Source organism: Tursiops truncatus, chromosome 5, assembly GCF_011762595.2.
Source record: "Tursiops truncatus isolate mTurTru1 chromosome 5, mTurTru1.mat.Y, whole genome shotgun sequence".
NCBI classification, from domain to species: domain Eukaryota; kingdom Metazoa; phylum Chordata; class Mammalia; order Artiodactyla; family Delphinidae; genus Tursiops; species Tursiops truncatus.
In genome coordinates, this window is record NC_047038.1 from 59,045,471 (window position 1) to 59,068,129 (window position 22,659).

At 34.1% G+C, this 22,659-nt stretch overlaps 1 long non-coding RNA gene across 1 annotated transcript in view; it reads left to right on the forward strand.

The window, feature by feature from the left end:
- LOC141278687 (uncharacterized) overlaps positions 1–20,817 on the forward strand; it is an 80,393-nt gene extending 59,576 nt beyond the window's left edge. Inside the window, exons 3-6 of the long non-coding RNA XR_012331728.1 lie at positions 13,310–13,378; positions 16,268–16,363; positions 16,730–16,761; positions 20,747–20,817. This is a non-coding gene — a long non-coding RNA (uncharacterized lncRNA). The remainder of the gene's footprint in view (positions 1–13,309; positions 13,379–16,267; positions 16,364–16,729; positions 16,762–20,746) is intronic.
- Positions 20,818–22,659: the final 1,842 nt, after the last annotated feature.

Genomic DNA, 22,659 nt, shown 5'->3' on the forward strand with positions numbered 1-22,659 from the left:
CATTAAGTATAATGTTTGCTGTGGGTTTGTCATATATGTCCTTTATTATGTTAAGGTATGTTATTTCTATACCCAGTCTGTTGAGGGTGCTTATCATGAAAGGATGCTGTATTTTGTCAAATGCTTTTCCTGCATCTTTCTGATGGTCTTATAATTTCATCCTTTATTTTGTAATGTAGTATATCACATTTATTGATTTGCACATTGAACCATCCCTCCATCCCAGTGATAAATCCCACTTTGTCATAGTATATGATCCTTTTAATATGATCTTGAATTCAATATGTATTTTGTCAAAGATTTTCCATCAACGTTTGTATAGGATATCGGTCTGTAGTTTCTTTTCTTATAGAGTCTCTTTTTGGCTTTGGTATCAGGATATGCTGACCTCATATAATGAGTTTTGAGTTTGTGCTTTAATTTTTTGGAAAAATTTGAGAAGTATTGATGTTAATTCTTATTTAAATATTGGACAGAATTCACCACTGAAGACATCAGGTCCAGGGCTTTTCATTGTCAAAAGACTTTTGATTGCTGATTAAATCTCCTTACTTGTTACAGATTTATTCAGATTTTTATGTTTCTTCATAATTCAGTCCTAGCAGGTTTTGTTTTTAAGAATTTGTCTACTTCACCTAGGTAATTTTGTTTGTTGGTGTACAGTTTTTTCATAGTGCTCTCTTACTTTATTTCTGTGAAATCAGTAGTAATGTTGCCACTTTTATTTCTGATTTTAGTAATTTGAGCCTCCTCTCATTTTTCATAGTCCATCTAGCTTAAGATTTGTTAATGTTCTTGTTATTTTTGAAGATGCAATGTTTTTTTAAATTTATTCTATCTTTATTCTCTATTTTGTTTATTTCTGCTTTAATCTTTATTTTCTTTTATCTGCTAGATTTGGGTTTAATTTATTCTTCTTTTGTTAGTTCCTTAATTTGTAAACTTAGGTTGTTGATTTGAGTTCTTTCTTATTTTTTAATGTAAGCATTTATAGCTATAATTACCCTCTTAGCACAGCACAAACACACACACACACACATACACACCAACACTAGTCATATTAATAACAAAGTTTAGTTTAGTAACAAAGATGATATTTTATGACAAAAATGTGTGATTATTTTTTATACAGTAATTTATGTCTCTCTTTGCATTATTTCAGGGTATTTTAAAACATATTTTTAAAAGTCTCCCCAATCTTCTTTTATATATGTATATGTAATTTTACATTTAAAGTTTTAAATCAATATGGGATTTATTTTGAGATACGGGATCCAATTTTATTTTGTTGAAGATAGATAGCCAATTCTATCTTCTTTGTTTATTTAATTATTGCATAACAAATAATTCCATAATCTAAGATGTTAAATAAAAGGTATTTTTAAAAAATATTTGAAAGAAAAAGGAAAGTGGGAATATTTTTTAAAAATATTTGAAAGAAAAAGAAAAGGAAAGTGGGAATTCACCAATACAAAATGTCTGAATCGCCTGTTGATATATTACAATATAAACTGGCAGGCAGCCATGACCTATAAGTTGACTTGGGGCAGTTGCAAAATATAAGATTAGAATAAGGAAGGTGTGTAACATTACTCAATTTTTCTTAAACAAGCAATAACAATTTCTAATTCTATTTCACATATGCATGCATTTTTTTATGATTATGAGTGTGATGAATGCCATTACATACAATGGAAGAATAGAATATATCTGGTATACTGGTTAAGATTGTTAAGATTGGTGAATGCATGAATGGAGAAGAAGAAAAGAATACAATGTATAATCTGACTTTACTGGAGTAAAGTTCTGTGTGTGTGTGTGTGTGTGTATATAACGAGATACATGAAATATAGTCATGGAAAAGTTACTGTTTATATCATAAAGTGGGGTTTTAGGTGACTTCTACTTTCATCAGTACATTTTTACATAATTTAAAAAACTCTCCAATAAATCTATTTACTTATGCAACTAAGAAACCACTCTCATTGGAGAAAAGGAAAGTAAATATATCACTTAGTTAACAGCTGTATATGTACATCTAAAACTGGTAGTCTATTGCAATAGACAATTCTAAAAAGAGACTTAAGTTTCTTATTATTTCTGTCTGCCTTTATGCACATCAATAATGACTACTTTACTAGTTTTAGACATCAAGAAATTAGAGCAAAGACTTTCTAATGCCTAATTGCTTTTAATTTTAAAACCAAAATTCAAGATGTAGTATTAACAAATATACAAACAAGTTTGAAGTTGTACCTCAATTACTAATGGGAAAATGATTGGTTAGAATGATTGAAAACAGCAACAAAAATCTGCTTAAATGTGGTCATATATTTTTCTATGCTGTCCCATGATCAATAGAATTTTTAAAAAAAGAAAGAAAGAGAGGCCTTGGGTACTGGATTATTAAATCAGTAGCTTAGCTGCATTTTCATAAATTGTCTCATGTGTTTTTATTGCTAGCAAACTAATGAAGCTGTGACAGATGTATTTCCTCAGAACCATCAAAAAGGCAGTATAGAGAGTAGGCACACGTATCATGAAATTTTCTGCATTAAATATATTTTTTTTCTCATGACATGCTCAATTTGATATGGCACAGTGATTCAGAAATTAAGTTTCTGAATGGCTTTGTGTAATTTTTTCTTGCCCTTTTAGACCTTTAACAAACAAGGAAACAGCCTGTGAAAATGATTGATAGGACACTTTCAGGTACTCTATGGAACTTTTGGCATACACAGAGAGTGCAGCAAAAACTGATTATCAACAAATGTAATTGGAGATCCATGCCTTATTTGCACACACAATGAAAATTTACATTACTAGTGTCCCATGCAACTTGAAAAAAAATCAGTAACCAGAAATGTTAATATAGCCCACATTTAGGCTAAAATTTAAGTAGAGTGGCCTAGATGAACCAGTCAAGTGTAAAATAATATTTCAAATTTTGTAATTTTTTTCAGTAAATGAACTCTCAATGACACCTATATTAACAATAGCCTTTAATTTGTGAGTATCTCAATAAACATATCTCCTTAAACAAAATAAATCATTTTTATAAATTTATTTGTAAGCATCTATAAAAGTTGCTTTTATAGATGCTGAGAGTTCCCCCCCTGCTCTGATATAATTGCTTTTTATATTATACATGAATGTGCATACTAATATTATTTTTGAATGACATTTAACATGATTTATGCCAACATTTTAGGAAAGAGAAAATTACCTATCAAAAAATAATCACGATACAAATAAACTGTATTATTAATGATATATAATATATAATAAATTTATGGCTATTTTATTAAGTCAAGAATATAAACAATTATTAGCAGTTATTAAGCACATTTATGTATCAGCAATTGTAATTGATGACCTCAGCACTATTAGGAGGTAGGGCTATTCACTCTCCCAATTTGTAGGTGAAGAGATAGTTTATCCAAAGTCACACTGTTAAAATTCAAACCCCAGTTCAATATGACAAGAAAGTCTGTGCTTTTACCTCATGATGCACGAACTCTCAAAGCCACATCTTTTATAGCTTCCTTTTTTCATATACAGTCTAATTAATATATCTCAGATGGAATCTAAATAGTGAAAAGTTTAATTACGTGTTTAAAGATTATTACTGGAAGAGGTATTTCTTCAGAAGCTTGACTTTCCATAAATGATTGCAAGTATAATTATGGACATTATTTAGTCCCTTTGAGTACAAGAGAACACTAGCTATGTGATCTTAGGCTTAATTTATCTTTATTATGTTAATCTTGCACATTAAAAGTTGTATTTATCTATGAATCTTAGTCATTGTATTGATAGGGAAATTCTGGAGAGAAGAAACAACATCTTATTAGTTTCTCTTTATTTCCCACTAAGGGTTAGCATAGTGTCTAGCAGTTAACATTCAATAAATGGTTGAATTGACTTGTTAAGTGGATGGACAAAGAGAAAGCAGAAGGCATAGGCTGTCTGAAATGCCCAGATATGTATTCCTTACCTCATCCTTCTTGAATATTAACCTTAAGAGATTCTTACTGCCAAAATAAACAAGTCAAATTGCTGTGTGATATAGCTCCCTGTGGAAGACTCACAATAATAATTAACACGTTGATTCTCTGAGAAGCCCTATCACAAACTTGGTCAAATCCAGTGTTTCCCACACCCATGTTAACTGCAGCACAAACTCCTCCTCTTTCATACTGTGGGAAATATGATAAGTACTATGCAAAATTTCAGTAAAAATCATTTCATATTCTAGTCATAGTGGTTTATCATCCTAACTTAACTAATATAAGTGAAAAATTATTAGCTGAGTGAATAGTAATTTGTCCTTCACACTTTATCTTGGACAGCAGTGTTATAATTTTGTTTTCACTCTGAATTATAGGATTAGATATTATTGGCTTAAGGTTTCCAAGAAGTGCCTTAGTCATATCATCAGTGATGGTCAAGAATTTCTCAGTATTAAATTGGAAAATACATTCATATATGTATATATCAATTAAATATTCCAAAGAAATCTAACAATAATCTTTGAAATTTAAGCCGGTTTATTTTCTGCCTTACTTTAGGTGTTCATTAGAATACCAGAAGTTGAAAAAATGTAAAAATCCCTGGTGTACCTTCATGTTTATTTGTGTTCTGTACAGACTTTTATTGTGGAATTAGCACATGCTGGAGTGTTTTTTGATGAACAATATTGATAGAGAGACCTTAGTTTCTAGTAAAGGGCTCTGCAGCCCTTGCAGAACCTTATTGAAGTGGCTTTCCTGATTAAGTTAATTTAGGGACAGAATTTTGATATTAGAATTTTGACAACACTGTGACTTGTCATTGTGGCTTTGTAAAAGGTACAGGTTTCTACCAGAGAATGTTTTCTTTTTATTTTTTAATTCACATATTTTCAGAATTATTCAAAACTTGTTAAAATGCCCTAAACATCTTTATTAGACAAAAATGTATAACAAGGAGCTATTGTACATTCATGTTTATCAAGAAAATTTGAAAGGAAGCAGCAGTGGTGACATTGTTTTCCTGTGGCACCATGTACAAGATATACTACTACAAGGTAACTTTTTCATTTGCAAACTTTTCTCTATTTTCATAAACCTTTTAAAACCAGTCTGATATATAATGCCAGTTGTAAAGAACACTTCTCTGATGTGGACTTAACATTCAAATCTTTAAAAAGTCATTGATAGGAAATGGGGTTGATAAAGCTGAACGAACAAGAAAAGGTTTTTATGGAATTGGTGACATACATTTCCTGATCTACTCATAAGTTCTCTTCCAATATTGTACATGGCCAAGGATGCCAGCTTATTCTGGTGGGTCTTAGCCTCTTCTGTTGCACTGGTCAGAGAGAAGCTATGTGGTTTTCACCAGCATAAAACCCACTGGTATAAAGGCTTCTCTTCTGGAGCTCACTGAAGATCACCTGACCTATCTGTTAAGGTTATGTTTCTGTAAACAATTAGCCATTTTCAGCTTTTAACTCCTCACTGGATCTAAATTCTGCTAAACAATTCCACTACACAAAAGTGCTAACTTAATATCATCCTCTGTCTTAAAGACATTCAAAGCAATACTTTGCTAACTTTATGATCTGTGTATAAATTTTTAAAATATCTTTTACCTTTATCTAAGTTATAGGCATAACCAACATATTTCACCTAAAAATTATACTGTGACATTATTTTTCTTCAGTGTACTTTAAGACATTGACAGATTTGATGAAAAAGTATTTATTGGGCACCTAATTTTACCCAGACTTGGATAAGCAGAGAAGCTCAGGTCATTGTGGTGAGGACAAAACAGGGAAACAAAATTTAAATTGAAAGCTGATATGCCATAATAAAAATGCATAAACGTATGGAGAACTGTTAAGTATACACTGGGAATGGGACAAAAAAGGGACTAGAGAGTTTTCAAAAAATGGCAATGCTTTGGCACTGTTTTGAAAGATAATTATTTTTTTCAGGTAGCAGGGTGGACCAGGTATTTCAGGTGGAGCCAATAGTTCAGGCTAGAAGAGACAAAAATAGTTATTAGCTAGATATTGTTACATCATAATGTGTCAAAGAAGCAGAGGAAGACTAAGATAGAAAAGCGAGCTGGGGCAAGAACATGGAGGACATGATGAGGTGTTTGAGGCATTCGCTTTGGGAAAACAAGAGTAGTTACAATGTTTTAATCAGTAGAAAGCAAGGGGAAATGTACATTTATATAGGCCATTCTAAGGGTCGTGAGAAAGTTACCCAGTTACCCAGAATGAGTACAACTCACGAGACAGTATAACACATGGACAGCTGGTGCAAGATTTTGTTTTTATATATAGCAGGTTCTTATTAGTTATCTATTTTATACATATTAGTGTATACATGTCAATCCCAATCTCCCAATTCATCCCACCACCACCACCCCACCACCCCACTTTCCCCCTGTGGTGTCCATACATTTGTCCTCTACATCTGTGTCTCTGTTTCTGCCTTGCAAACAACTTCATCTGTACCATTTTTCTAGATCCCACATATATGTGATAATACACGATATTTGTTTTTCTCTTTGTGACTTACTTCACTCTGTATGACAGTATCTAGGTCCATCCACATCTCCACAAATGACCCAGTTTCATTTCTTTTTAAGGCTGAGTAATATTCCATTGTATATATTTACCACATCTTCTTTATCCATTCATCTGTCGAGGGGCATTTAGGTTGCTTCCATGACCTGACTATTGTAACTAGTGCTGCAATGAACATTGGGGTGCATGAGTCTTTTTGAATTATAGTTTTCTCTGGGTATATGCCCAGTAGCAGTATTACTGGGTCATATGCTAATTCTATTTTTAGTTTTTTAAGGAACCTCCATACTGTTCTCCATAGTGGCTGTATCAATTTACATTCCTACCAACAGTGCAAGAGGGTTCCCATTTCTCCACACCCTCTCCAGCATTTGTTGTTTGTAGATTTTCTGATGATGCCCATCTTAACTGGTGTCAAGTGATAACTCATTGTAGTTTTGATTTGCATTTCTGTAATAACTAGTGATGTTGAGCAGCTTTTCATGTGCCTCTTGGCCATCTGTATATCTTCTTTGGAGAGGTGTCTAGTTAGGTCTTCTGCCCATTTTTTGATTGGGTTGTTTGTTTTTGTAATATTGAGCTGCATGAGCTGTTTATATATTTTGGAGATTAATCCTTTGTCCGCTGATTTGTTTGCAAATATTTTCTCCCATTCTGAGGGTTGTCTTTTCATCTTGTTTATAGTTTCCTTTGCTGTGCAAAAGCTTTTAAGTTTCATTAGGTTCCATTTGTTTATTATATTTTCATTATTCTAGGAGATGGGTCAAAAAAGATCTTGCTGTGATTTATGTCCAAGAGTGTTCTTCCTATGTTTTCCTCTAAGAGTTTTACAGTGTGCAGTCTTACATTTAGGTCTTTAATCCATTTTGAGCTTATTTTTGTGTATGGTGTTAGGGAGTGTTCTAATTTCTTTCTTTTACATGTAGCTATCCAGTTTTCCCAGCACCACTCATTGAAGAGACTGTGTTTTCTCTGTTGTATATCCTTGCCTCCTTTGGCATAGATTAGGTGACCATAGGTGCGTGGGTTTATCTCTGGGCTTTATATCCTGTTCCATTGATCTATATTTCTGTTTCTGTGCCAGTACCATATTGTCTTCATTACTGTAGCTATGTAGAATTGTCTGAAGTTGGGAGTCTGATTCCTCCAGCTCCATTTTTTTCCCTCAAGATTGTTTTGGCTATTCAGGGTGTTTTGTGTCTCCATACAAATTTTAAGATATTTTTTCTAGTTCTTCAAAAAATGCTATTGGTAATTTGATAAGGATTGCATTGAATCTGTAGATTGCTTTGGGTAGTATAGTCATTTTCACAGTATTGATTCTTCCAATCCAAGAACATGTTATATCTCTCCATCTGTTTGTGTCATCTTTGATTTCTTCATCAGTGTCTTATAGTTTTCTGAGTACAAGTCTTTTACCTCCTTAAGTATGTTTATTCCTAGGTATTTTATTCCTTTTGTTGCCATGGTGAATGGGATTATTTCCTTAATTTCTCTTCTGATCTTTCGTTGTTAGTGTATAGGAATGCAAGAGATTTCTGTGCATTAATTTTGTGTCCTGCAACTTTACCAAATTCATTGATTAGCTCTAGATTAATTTAGCATCTACTCCTTTGTCTCAGGAATTAACTTTGAAACTTCAGTTTTTTGTTTTGTTTTGTTTTGTTTTGAAAAAAAAAGCATGTTGTGTAACAGCAGAGCTATTCCAACAGGACATGAATGATAGCACTCATCCTACAGATTCTCAGTATGTGAGTATGCTGTGTAGATGATTTATGGTAAGAAATGTTCTTAATACTAGCTTCCATGTGTTGAGCACTAGCCGTGAGCTAGAACCCACTATAAATGCTTTTCTTGTGTTAACTAATTTATCCCTGAAAAAGTACAATGAAGTAGATACTATGATTATCTACATTTTACAGATGAGAAAACTGAGCCCTAGAGGGAGGGATTAAATAAGCTGTTCTGAATCACAAAATAGTAGGTAAATAAAATGTGGCAAATTTTAATAGGCTCTTAACCACTATACATACTACCCTACAAATGTTTTATTACATGAATAAATTTCATTATAATTATAGATATTGGCTCTTTTCAAATTATAGGAAATGGGATGTTCTTTTCTACCTTTTCAAAATCAACTTATTTACCTTTTACAGCTCAAATCAAGAGCCATCTCTTCTAGAAAGTTTCTTTGGCACTGTTCTCTAAAACTCACAGTTAATTTCTCCTTCAGCATTTGCAGATTGCAATGCATTTATTTTTAAAATTATATTTATTTATTTTATTGTGCATTGCAAAGATTTTGTTATTTATTAAATAGACATTTTTTAGTGCCTTTTGAATATGTGTTACTATGGTAGGTTCTAGCTTCTGTGGAAGAAATACAATTAGCACTAAATGGGAGGCTTATCCCTTTCTGTCACAGGAATGTAAGTGCCATATTTTATATTATATTCCTTTAAGTAAGAGAAATTTATGTGTGGTAATAAATGTGTAAATAATAAATTTTATTGAATACATAAATTCAATTCATTCCATTAGCCCAGTTACCCAGTGCGGGAGGATGACCTCAAGATTGGCCTTGGATTAACTCATAATAGGTGATGTTGCTTTGGTCTGTCAGACTTTTTTCATAGGAGAAAAGCACATCAAAGAATTGTAGCTACTTGGCTGTATCTACTTTCTTATAAAATATTGTTTTATTTCTTGATCCAATTCTTATTTTATCAGTTATGTCTTTATGCTTGTATGAATCTTTTCAGCTCCCTTTTCATATTATGGTGAATATTGAGGTACTATCTTGTATTGAAATCATGTTTAACAGAATATTTAAAGCAGGCTCAGACACATGTACTTGACCATCTATGACTAATGCATTATCATATTAACAGACCTATTTAAATTACTGAAATTTAATATAAAATTTTAGTAGGGTTTTTCTCCTCAAGAAAGCTCACAAATTAGAGAAAAACAAGTACACATAGAGTTTGTCCTTTGTCTACATCTGCATTGGGCATCTTACCTGGGTAAGTTTTCTGTGTAAAATTATCACATTAACTTTATTTATATACTTGACTTTTAAAGACTTACAGTTTGGAATAATAATCCCATGAGGAGATTCATTTATTTGACCTAAATATTTTCAGCAATAGATGAATCCATCTTCTGAGTGTGTATGAAGAGGTGAGGAGAAAGAAATAGGCTGTTTGAGGCTAGTGGGAAGTTTGTCACAGCTGCATTAGAGATTAGGCCTTGGAGTAAATAAAAGAAGAATAAAAATGCAAAACAATTTAAAAGGCCAGCTATTACAAATACCAAATATATGTATTCTATCTTCTGTGTACAACTTCATCACCTCTTTCTAGTTAAAGAAAACTAGTTGGTCATAAAAAAAAGACAACTCTATCTCTCTGCTTGATGTACTACAACATAGATAAAGTATGAATAGCAGCTGGGATTTTATGTTAAAATTGGTCTAAAGAAAATAGGGAGGAAATAAAGTTTGATGCATTAGGATAGAGGATAATAGCCAATGGTTTCATCACAAAGAACAAAGGGCATGATACAAGAACACTAAAGTGATGATGACTAGTCATCAATTCATCATGAATTTTAAGCAACTGCCATATTATCAAGTACTCTATAAGTCTTGTGACATATAAAAAAAAATAAGACAAAGTCACAGCAATCAGTGCTGCAACTAGAAGAGAGGTAATACAAATGACTAAGATTCAGAGCTGAAAGAAATAAATTTTAATCTTCCATTAAATTTTTAAGTCACAGGATATGAGACTTAGATGAGTACTTACTTGTATATCTTTCAGAAGATCTTCCTTGAGTGTAATTCAATCATTCATCACACATTTTAAGCATCTGTAATACTATTGAAAAATCTGTGATGAGTTTTGTTGACATATAAAAGTTATCAAAGTTTGAAGGAAGTAGTGAATAATTCATACTGGAAGGGATGTAAAAAATTCAAGAAGTAGGGCATTTCAGCTCAGCCTTGAAAGATGAGTTATAATTAGAAAGAAAAGAAGGAAAAGGAAATTCCATGATAAGGGATCAATATGGACAAAAGCACAGGGGTTGTCTTGAAATTTCATGCCATGGTAAGTGGCATGAAATCAGAGGGCACATGGATGAAAGTATCTGTAGAAGATATTAAAAAGGAAGTCTGGACCCAAATCATGAAGAGCTTTGTATGACATGGAAATAATTAACAACTTTATTCCATAGATAGAAGCCTAATAAGATTTTATTGAAATCAATGTGATATTTATTAAGTTGTCTCTGTGGACTGCGGCACAAATATAAGGGTAGATACTAATGCAAATAATAATGGCATCAGTAAACTGGTTGTGGTACTAAGGGATGCTGTCCTGAATTTCTGTAACTGTATGTCAGATCCTTCATAGATCTATACACAATCATATAGAATACTATGATTTACTGCAGTGGTAGGCAAACTTATATATGCAAGGGGTTAGATAGTGTATATTTTAGGCTTTGAGAGCCATAAATTCTGTGTTCTCACTAAACTGTCATTGTAATGCAAAAGCAGGCACTGTCAATATGTAAATGAATGCCTGTGGTTTGTGGCAATAAAATTGCATTTACAAAAACAGCCAGAAGGTCTTATTTGTCCTGTATTTGCTGATTCCTGATTTAGTCCAATGAGAAGATCCTCTGGAATCTTTCTTCACCCAGTATTATAAAAAAGCCAACATAGTATAGGGTCTATCTGTAGATTTCAGGAAATCTCTAAGGCCACCCTCACTTCTGAAACTATTACAAGATTAATGGTTTGCGAAACCACCCTTGTTTAATAATTCACTAGAGGGATGAACAGAACTCATTGAAAGCTGTTATACTCATAGTTATGTTTTTTTTATAGCAAAATGATACAGATTTACATCAACCCAGGGAATGTGTATGAGTGGCAAAGTCCAGGAAGAGTTCCCAGTGTGAAGCTTCCTGTTCTCTCCCAGTGAAACTATAAATAGCACTAACTCCTCCCATCCTAATGTGTGACAGTATTCACAGAGTATTGCCAGTGTTCTCAGGAAAGCTCACCTGAGTCTTGATGTCCTGTGTTTTTACTGGTGCTCAGTAATACAGTTATACCTTGCTTTATTGCAATTTGCAGATACTACTTTTATTACAAATTAAAGGTTTGTGGCAACCATGAGTTGAACATGTCTTTTTAAACAGCATTTGTTCTGTTCATGTCTCTATGTCACATTTTGGTAATTCTCACAATATTTCAAACCCCCCACCAGCAAAAAGATTACAACTCACTGAAGGCTCAGGTGATGGTTAGCATTTTTTAACAATAAAGTATTTTTTAATTAAGGCATGTACCTTGTTTTTTTAAGACATAATAATATTGCATGTACCTTGTTTTTTTAAGGCATGTACCTTGTTTTTTTAAGACATAATAATATTGCACACTTAATAGTGTGCAACATAGTGTAAACATAACTTTTATAGGCACTGGGAAACTAAAAAATTCATGTGACTCACTTTATTGCAATATTCACTTTATGGTGGTGGTCTGGAGCTGAACCCACTGTATCTCCAAGGTATGCCTGTGTAGACATGGTTGACTGCTCACATAGCTGACCTTAGTTTCCAGGTCTTCAAGAGATTGAGCTGATATTGTGGGGCCTAAAGGATCCCCATAAATCATATTACTAGCATAAGCTATCTGTCATGACCCAAGGCTCCCAAGTAAACAAAGATACTTCTTATCAGGCAAGATATTTCAAGAGTTTAAAGATCATCTTCCAGGAATTGTGGGCAAAGGACAGACCTCACCTTGGACAAGGTCAATTCTTTACGACATACTACCTTTTATTAGCTTTCTGTCATGACAAAATACCACAAACTGGGTGGCTTGGAACATACAGACATTTGTTTTCACACAGTTCTGAAGACCAGAAGTCTGAGATCAAGATGTTGGCAAGACCATGCTCCCTCTGAAGGCACTAGGAGAGAGTTGGTTCCTGCCTCTCTCCTAAATTCTGGTAGCCTCAGGCATTTTTGGCTTCTAAATGGCCATGTTCTCCCTGTCTCCTTACACCATTTTCCCTCTGTGAATGTCTCTGTGTTCAAATTTCCCCTTTTTATAAGGACACCAGACACATTGGATTAGGGCCCACCCTAATGACCTTATTTTAACTTGATACACTCTGTAAAGACCTTTTTCCAAATAAGGTCATATTCTGACGTACTGAGCTTTACGATTCCCACAGATCTTTTTGACGGGACACAAGTCAACCCACAACAACCTCATTGATTTGTTGTGAGGATTACATAAATTAATATATGTTAAAAACAAAGCAGGATGCCTGGCAAATAGAAAACAGTTTGTAATTGAAATCTTACAATTAGAACAAACCCAAGAGTATTTGAGGCCTCATAAATGTTAGTTTGTCAGAGAACTGAGTGGAACACACACCAAGATAATAGTCTTTGATATGGATGTATATATCACTGAGTAGGTCATGGATTGATAGAGTAAATTATAATAAAATAAGTGCTTCAATCTTTGAGGGTAGTACAAGTGCCCTGGAAATCCATGGATAATAATAAGGATAAGGAGATTCTGTCAGATGGTATTGACTTAAAAAAAAGCCAGATTTTTTTGTGACGCATTTCTTCAGTTATACGAACATTTATCACATTTTATTGTAATACTATATTTGTTTGTTTACCCAGGATATGCCATGTCTTCATAAGCATCAGGAACCAGGTCTGTCTTGGCTATTAATGTATCCCCAGTTCATGGTAAGTCACACAATTTTGTTTTTTTGAATGATTGATTGAATAAATGATAATCATAGAGCCTTGGATATGACAGACAATAATCACTTTTCTTTTGTAAAGTAGGAGTTAAAAAGTATTAATTATTATAGGAAAAGGTGATTAGGTAAATTATATAAAAGTCAAAACATGCTTTGGCAAAAACATGGAGGTGGGTGTCTCCTTTGTAGAAAAAGTCATGGAAAACCATGAGACATAGAAAGAGAAATAATTTTGTCTGTCATCAAGTCAATTTTTTAAACATTTTATTGATGTTGAAATTTAGAAGAGAGGATGTAAGGAATTTGTTCATGTTTTTGCAACTAGTTGGAGGTACCATGATTCCCTGCTCGGTTTCAAATAAATACATTTTATAAATGGGAAAAATGCATGCAAACATAGTTTATTTTTGCTCTGTGGTATCCACCTCCTATTTAATTTTAACCATATGTTTTGTTTACATGGATTATAATCATCATTTTAATTGAATATCTTGGCATGAGATTTCCCTGTTGGCAATTACCATTCAGCCTATAACTTTAAGATTGTTAAAGCAAGTCAGTTAAAATTTATTGTGTCTTTTATTTGCAAACCACTATGCTAAGCTATTTGATGAGATAATCAGAGGGAAGAATAGCCAATCCTGTACTTTAAGAAATTTAAATACATTTATACATACGAAACATACCCAAAGTAGACAATTCATTCAGTGTTAATCTAGATAGAGTGCACAGAGAGCAACCATATACTTTTGAATATATTTCAATATCCCTGAAGGTCACATGATCCTAGACCTTATTCCTTGATCATAAATGATATAATGCAAACTGTCTAAACCTAGATTTGAGAGCCCACAAGTCCAGGTACCTCTCTCTCAAGTCCTCAATTACAGTGGTCCATTGAGTTTTTGAACAAGTAAACAATGGTTCCATAGACAATAAACTATATGCATATGGTAGAGTCAGATAAGGAAAATTTCAAGAAGAAAACAATATAAGGACTAGTTTTGCCGACTGTAACAAGGACTAGCTTTGCAGACTATAAAGGGAAACATAATTTTTGGTACAGTTAATTTTGATTTTCAGCCTTATTTTCTCACCTAAAAGCTGAGGAGTCTGATTATGTGATGTCCCAAGCAAGAGTCTTCAAAGACAAACTGAGATGTATATACTCCTGTGAATATTTAAAATCTCTGTAGGAGATATACACACGTAAATAATCTTTAGGAAATTATTTTTCAGATATCCAGCTTCCTACTTCAAAAAACCTATGGTCTCCTGGCTCTGCTTTCCAATATTTCTTTTTACCATGACCTGTCTGTTCTCATTCCGCAAAATTAAGACAAATTTTCCATCTTGAATCACATTACAGAGCCATCCTAGCCATATCTTGCATCTGATTGAGGGTCTAGTAAGAGCAAAACAAGGCATATTGAGGGGGTCAGTGCCTTATTTCACTCCCAATATAAGCTCTTAGCAAATTTCCTGTTGAACCTATGTAGTATTCTATTATAGAAATTCAGAGGAAGTGAGATGAATCATGGAAGCATGCATTAACAGGCTTTTAAGAAATAAATCAAATCAGACATTTTTCTGACATAAAGTTTGCTTTGACTGATTGACTTTACGAATTAGCTTTTCTAATTAGATTACAGTGGTCGTTGTCTATAAAAAGAAAATTCACAGTTCTAAGATTTGATGAAAATATATTTGAAGCACATAAAAATGTACATTATGCTTTATGAAAAATCTACAGTTATGATAAAATATTTAGATTTCAATTCAAAATGTGCTATGGCTACATATTTTCCCAGGATTATTTTAAGGGGTGCAGAAGCAAAAAGGTTTGAAAACCGTCCAGTTTCTTCTAATATGAATGCAACTATTATTGTATCAGGCAGAGAGGGAGTGGGTAAGAACATACTAATATCTTTTATGTTAAAGAGAGGAAACAGAAATGTAGCAAACATTTTAACCTTAAGACTCTGCTTTACCTCTCTCTCAATGCATGTGATCCTTTTCAAGTGTAGGAACCACTGTGAATTATCCATTTCCTGGGTGTCTTTATGTTTTATATATTTATATTTTTCATCTACAAAACATTATAACTAGCATTTTCAGGTGAGCATCCCAGCAAGCACAGGCAGACAGTTGTAGTTCGGAAGGCAAGGCTAGGTCACTTATGATCTATAATCAAATATATCAAAAATAATAATCAGACAGAAACCTTCCTTTGGGGAGAGGGGAAATGTTTCAAAAAGTTTCTGTGAAACAAGACCACACTAATCCACCTGTTAAGACCCAATCTAAAAGCATTCTCTTCTTTCTTTCTGAAATGTATTGATGTTCTTTCAGTGATGTAGACTTAGAGTAGCAGTGATTATATAAAATTTCTCTTTGAAAGATTTTGAACTATGCCACACAGGCTGTGTTAATAATGAAGCTGTAGCTACTGAGGTGAACTAATCTAACTTATACAAGAGCCTTAATGTAAACAGCCTACCAAGAGAGATACACAGACATGAAAATATTTGCAGGGGAATTTATTACATTCTCTATGGGAAAACAGATTAAAGTGGAGGAAAATGTACATAAGCCTTTCAACAGTGAAAAATATCAACTAAAAGACAAAGCTGTCAAAAACCATATTCCCAAGAAGCTGGAGGATGATTTCAGGTTCCCAGAGCTGCAAAGTGAATCAAATAAATTTCATTTTGTTATTTAGTTGCTGAGAATGAAGTCTTTCTAGAAGATCAGGAAATATTTCCTTCCCTATGTTTTATTTATTTGAGGCAGGTGTTGGGAAACAATGAAATTTGGAGCCTAGTTGAGGATAATAGATTTTATTAACAACAAATTTATTTGCATATACCAGCATAACAGACCCACAAGGGAAATCAGTGAACTAGAAAAGCTTGAACAAAAGAAGCATGTGTATAGACCGCATGGTCTTGAGATGGTTCATTTCCAGGTATGATACTCAGATTTATCATTATTAACTTTCTTGCTAATATAATGATTCAATTTAATTCTGAATTTTCAAGTGAGATGGATAACTTAACTGAGCTGCTTATTGCTGTCACTACTCTGAAAGACAGCCTTCTGCTTGTGGTGATCAATTTGGCTACATATTCTTAAATTCACATTTTCGTGTAACATCTGATACTAAGACATGTCTGTACCAGTTTGATCATTCCGGGACAATAGACAATATTTCAATGCCTAAGTAAAACAGATTTAATTGCTAAACAAGATTTCAAGGAACTGAACTTCATTTTAATCAGAAACAAGCTGCAAGACAATTTTCAATTACAGCAAGCTTTTTATTTTTCTCCAGCTGTGTGTCCCTGCTGATTCCTGAAATTACATGTAAGTTGTCCCAGATTTTGAAGTAGTGTACCTACTGAGGTTTTTCTTTTGTCAGTTGATGAAGTATCTGTGATTAGAACCTAAATAAATTGGCATTTATAAGATGCATTACCCCACCCTGTATATTTCAGGACATGATGATTGAGCATGAAGAAGGTCTGTACTATCCCCTAGTGACAGGAGTGTTCCTAATTAGGCTGCTGGTGTTACAAGTACTCACCTCTTCCACAGGAACATCAAAAGATAATGTGGGAACTAAGCCCTTGAAAAAGTAATCTGTTGGGTATTAGACAATCAGGTCAATAATGCATTGTATTTTCAAAGTTCTACAAAGTTGCAGCTTTTAGAGAAGTTTGCTGTGTGAGACCCAGAGTTTATTAATTATTATCATCTTACTACAAAGCCTGACTGTAGGGGAAGTTGAAACAGATGTCCTTAATTTTGGAGGGTCAGAAGAAAATCTGGCTTTTAAGAGAAATCAAGGATAGCATCATTTAAAGACAGAGGAGAACAATGCTAATGGAACACAGAAAAGAAAAAAAATGTTTTATTTCAACTTGCAGGATTTATTTGTTTTCCTTACTAACCTAATTACCATTACTATTACTAATTACTATTTTTTCTGTTGCGTCTTCTTTGACCCTTTATTTATTCAATAGTCACTCACCAAATATGTAACTGACAGCTATGATATGAAAATTTTTACTGCTTTTGCTAAGTACTGATTCACACAAAGATATTTATAAAGACATAGGGGGATTGCAATAAAAGGTGAGATCAAGAATACCAGACAAGGCAAAAGGTAAGAAAGATTTCAAGTAGAAGAGAAAAATGATATCAGATCACTCCTAGTCAAATTTGTATAATTTTATGAACAGATGTAAGGGGGTAGCTTATCCTAGAAATGAGAGAATAATATAAAGGCACAAAAGAAAAAAGAAATCAGCAACTGGGTCTCAGGATTATAAGTAATAACTTTTGGATCCGTTTTAGACTGGTAAAGATAGGTCAATGTAAAACTGTGAAAGACTATTCTCTTGGCAATGAAAGCAGTTGGAAAGCCTTAACGAGAGCACTGCATTAAAAAAAAAAAGCTTTGAGAAAATTAATGAGATGAAATATTTGAATATATTTACAAGATTGAGAAAGTGGGGGCAAGAAAATCGCTTGAGGGAATTTTGCTAAAATTAGAGATATTTAATGGCTGAGGTGGGCATAGACTCTAAGACTTACTCGCTGCTGGAGGTGTTGACTGTGAGACTTGAAGATAAGCTTTGAAAATTGGAAAATGTGTAAAAAAATAATGAACTGGAAGGATATGTTGATGGGTTGGGAAACAATGCGAGTTAAATGAAATTAAATTTTAAAATTGGCTTAAACTTAAAAATCCAAAAGTATTATTTTCTTTGTAATAAACTGCTTTGACTGAACATTGTGATTTGGGGCTTCAATAAAAAGCATACAAACATTTATGTAACATATATGATCTTTCACAAGTTATAAATTTGGAGATGCAAAAAACAGTAACTATTTTTCCCATAACCTTTCTCTATCAAGTTTCTCTACCCATTAACACACCATCATCACTGACAACGACAATTTAAGAGATACCTATAAGAACATTGATAGAACGATTGTGTGAAGATTTACACCTTTTCTAAAGAAGATTTCATTACACTGAAGTCAGCTCAACTAATTTTGCAGAAATGCTCATCATGTCTGTGAATTTTAATTTATGGCAAAATTTCTGATCTTCAAAGTGACCGCGATCCTCTTGCACAACTGCTGTGTTGTATCACTTTATTCTCATTTCCATGTAACTATGAATCCTATTCCTTTTTAATCGCTAACGTGTGACATATAGTTTCATATCTCACTATCTATTGAACGTCTATTTCTTAATAGCCATTTCTCATTTCATTTGATAATCTTATGGATTTAGACACACAACCATATCACATATATATGTGGGTATGTGTGCAGGTAAAATCCTAGTGGGATGACACAGGAAAGAGTGCCTAAAGAAAGGGAAGAAATCACTGACCACCTGCCACACAGTAGAATATTTCCATTTAGCAGAATACCTATTAATATATCTTTTTTCCTTGTAGCCCAGTTAGTTCCTCCTTGTCTCCCTAGATCTTTTCAAGTAATCTCAGTTATTGTGAATTAGTTCAGCTCAAAGGCAAATTTAAACTGAATGTAAAACCTAAAATTTATTATAAATAATTATTTTAACTTATAATTAATAATACTTTAATTTAAAACATAATATAAACTGATTTGTAAAATAGTGCTCATGGATATTTTATTTTAAAAACATTGCCCTTTGACATTACATGACTCTTATTTCTTTATTCTGTGCTAAACCACTAAATATTTAATACATATTTAGATATTCATGTTCCCCCTGTTTAAAAAAAAAATTCAACTGAGTAAATTTGAAGATCGTATTGACTTTATTCAACAATCCATGAATCAGGCAGCATCGCATCTAGTAAGAGAAAGGCCCTGGAAGGAACTATACAAAATGGAAGGTTTTTATAGAAAAGGGGCTGGACAAGGAGGTTACTAGCAAAAGAAAAGGGAAGATTGTTGAACCAATGTCACCTTCCCTTAGGGGAAAGGACAGGGGGTCTTATCATGCAGATCACCTCACCATGGCTGACTGGGAAATTCCAGAGTGATTTATTTAAAATTTCACTCCTGAGAGAGGCAGAAACTGCAATTAGGTTATGTACTAAGTCTTGGTGATATTTCCACATGTTATACAGTAGGACCTTGTTCTTTATCCATCCTACATAAAATAGTATGCATCTGCTAATCCCAATCTCCCAGTCCTTCCCTCCCCCACCCCCTTCCCCTTGGCAACCACAGATATGTCCTAGATATCTGTGAGTCTGTATCTGTTTCATAGGTATGTTCATTTGTGTCGTATTTTAGATTCCACATATAAGTGATATCATATGGTATCTGTCTTCCTCTTTCTAACTTCACTTAGTGTAATAATTTCTAGGTCCACCCATGTTGCTGCAAATGGCATTATTTCATTTCTTTTTTTTAACGGCTGAGTAATATTCCATTGTATATATATACCACATCTTCTTTATCCATTCATCTGTTGATGGACATTTAGGTTGTTTCCATGTCTTGGCTATTGTGAATAGTGCTGCTATGAACATAGGGGTGCATGTATCTTTTTGAATTATAATTTTGTCTGGATATATGCCAAGGAGTGGGATTGCTATGTCATATGGCAACTCTATTTTAAGATTTTTGAGGAACCTCTATACTGTTTTCCATAGAGGCTTCACCAATTTACATTCCCACCAACAGTGTAGGAGGGTTCCGTTTTCTCCACACCCTTTCCAGCATTTATTGTTTGTAGACTTCTTAATGATGACCATTCTGACCAGTGTGAATCTTGTAGTTTTGAATAGATCTACTTCTTACCTATCATTTTGCCTCTCATTAAATTCCTTCTGTGCCAAGACATAAAGAACCTGAGCTTCATTAAGTCCTGAGATGAGTTGTGTGATTTCAGTTGGAAGATTGTGTATTTGAGCCCCATCTGAGGTGTGGTATCAGAACCACTGCCTCAAGATTCATAGTACCTAACAGGAGCATCTTATTGTTCAAGGCTAGAACAGAGCCCTGTGACCAGGCTAATCAAGGAGAGGAAATAATGATCATTTTCCATTTGAACTATTTAGTCTAGGAAGAATACTAAATCTGAAAAATGATGCCTAGTTGTTTACAGGAATGTTAGATAATGGGACACTGATGAGTGCAAAGAAGATGAGTATAATTAAGAAAAAAGAAAATGAATGTTACTTCAGCTAACTGGAACACTGATTATTAAAAGGGTGTGAAAAGACTTCTGGTTTCAGCCCCACCATGTGAAGAGTTTAGTGGTCATTTCTTCCATCTTTACAACAAATAAAAGATGAACAAACTCAGAATCAATGACTTTTTTAACCCACAGGGCAAGATGCCACCTCAAAATCTGGAAAGATGAGTGAATTCAGACAGTCACAAATGAGATCTGCTTACCAGGAAAAGCTACTATAGCCATAAACTGGTAGGAACAAATAAATGGTAATCTTAATGAATTGCTAGAGGCTAAGTGTGGATTAATATGAGAGTGAGAAACTTCTGGGGATCAGGTCTTACAGAGCCTCACATACTTTTGTGGGTTTTAAGATCAGAAATCCCACCTATTTCTCACAGTGAAGAGCCTAGAAAGATCAACTCTTGGTTCTCACAGTGGGAGAGGAAGAGTGAAATTGTGAAATGAATTCATGAGCATTCTCTATAACAAAGTCCTGCTCTCCTGAAAAACAGTTTACTAGAGATTACCCCACCTGCGGGAAGGGTATTTTTCATACTCCAGCCCCACCCAGACCCAGACTCACTTTCTCACTTAAAGAGGTGAGGGGGAGAATGGAAGCTAAGAAACAGTTGTGAAGTTCACATCTCGGGGACCCAGGCCCGTTATGATACTGATATTCATCATAACATTAGAGAAGTTTTCTATTTCCTCACACCTTACCACTAAACTAAGAGGGCTCTGCTATAATACCAGTGAATTACAACAGAAATAGCTGCAAGATACAACATCTCTCAGAAGAGTAGTAAGTAGGGAAGCACAAAGTCAGCACAAACAAGGACACTAGAGGAAATTGAAACCTCCGTCACTTACAGCTATATCAACCATTAAGCACACTGGAACTCCCATTCATATTAATATGCAACCACACACTAACTACCTATTTACCTCCTGAGATATTGCAGTTTGTAATAAGAAATATATATATATTTGGTCTTTGCCCCCATTTCTGGCACAGAGCTCTGAAACTCTTAGACTTTCCAAAGTAATAAGAGCAGTGGAAGCACCTCTGTTTTATAATATTTGGTCTTTTGTCATCCTTTCCTGAAATAGATCCAGAGGCATAAAGATGAAATGGGTGTCATAACAAGCTGCTTTCAACCACACCTGAGTTTATGTTAATGGGATAACTTTTGGAAAGCCCTGAAAGATGGGGACTGGTTGCCAGGGGAACCAATCCATATTAGAGTGTTGGAACTTTCAGTCTCACTGCTTGACCTCAGGGAAGGGGAAGGAGCAGGAGGTTGAATCAATCACCAATGACCAGTAAATTAACCAGTCATGCCTATGCAGTGAAGCCTCCATAAAATCCCAAAAGGACCAGTTTCAGAGAGATTCCAGGTTGGTGAACACACGGAGATGAAGAGAGTATGGCTGCATGGAAAGCGCATGAAAGCTGTTTGATCCTTCCCCTACAACATGCCCTATGTAGCTCTTCATCTGACTGCTATTTTGTAGCCTCTAATAGAGATTCATAATACCCTAGTAGTCTAGTAAGTAAATTGTTTTCCTGAGTTCTGTGAGCCACTGTAGAAATTTAATCAAACCCAAGAGAGGCCCATGGGAACCTCCAGTCTATCAGAAGCACAGGTAACAACCTGCATTTGTGATTGGTGTCTACAGTGTGGGGTGGGGGTGGGGGATGTCAATGAGAAAAATCAGTAGTCAATCTAAGAAAGAAATGGGAAATTGTATGCGAGCCAACGTGCGGATTATAACCTGGAGACAGTGTTTCAGAAAGCTCTAAGGACTGTTCTGCTCATTAGAGGTCAAAGCAGTTATATAAGCTTTTGAGACAAAGGGTTATGCATCAAATGACGTATTGTTGATAGTTTACACAATCCAGATCTAAACATACAAAGTAAGTAGTGGGTCATGGGTCATCCTGGCCCCTTACAAGATTAAGAAGGAATGTTATCTCCTAAGGAGGTCTAATTAAGGCAGATGCACAGTACACTCTAAAGGGAAGGGAGTAGGCCAAAATGGGCAAAGAAAAATTTTGTGTTTAA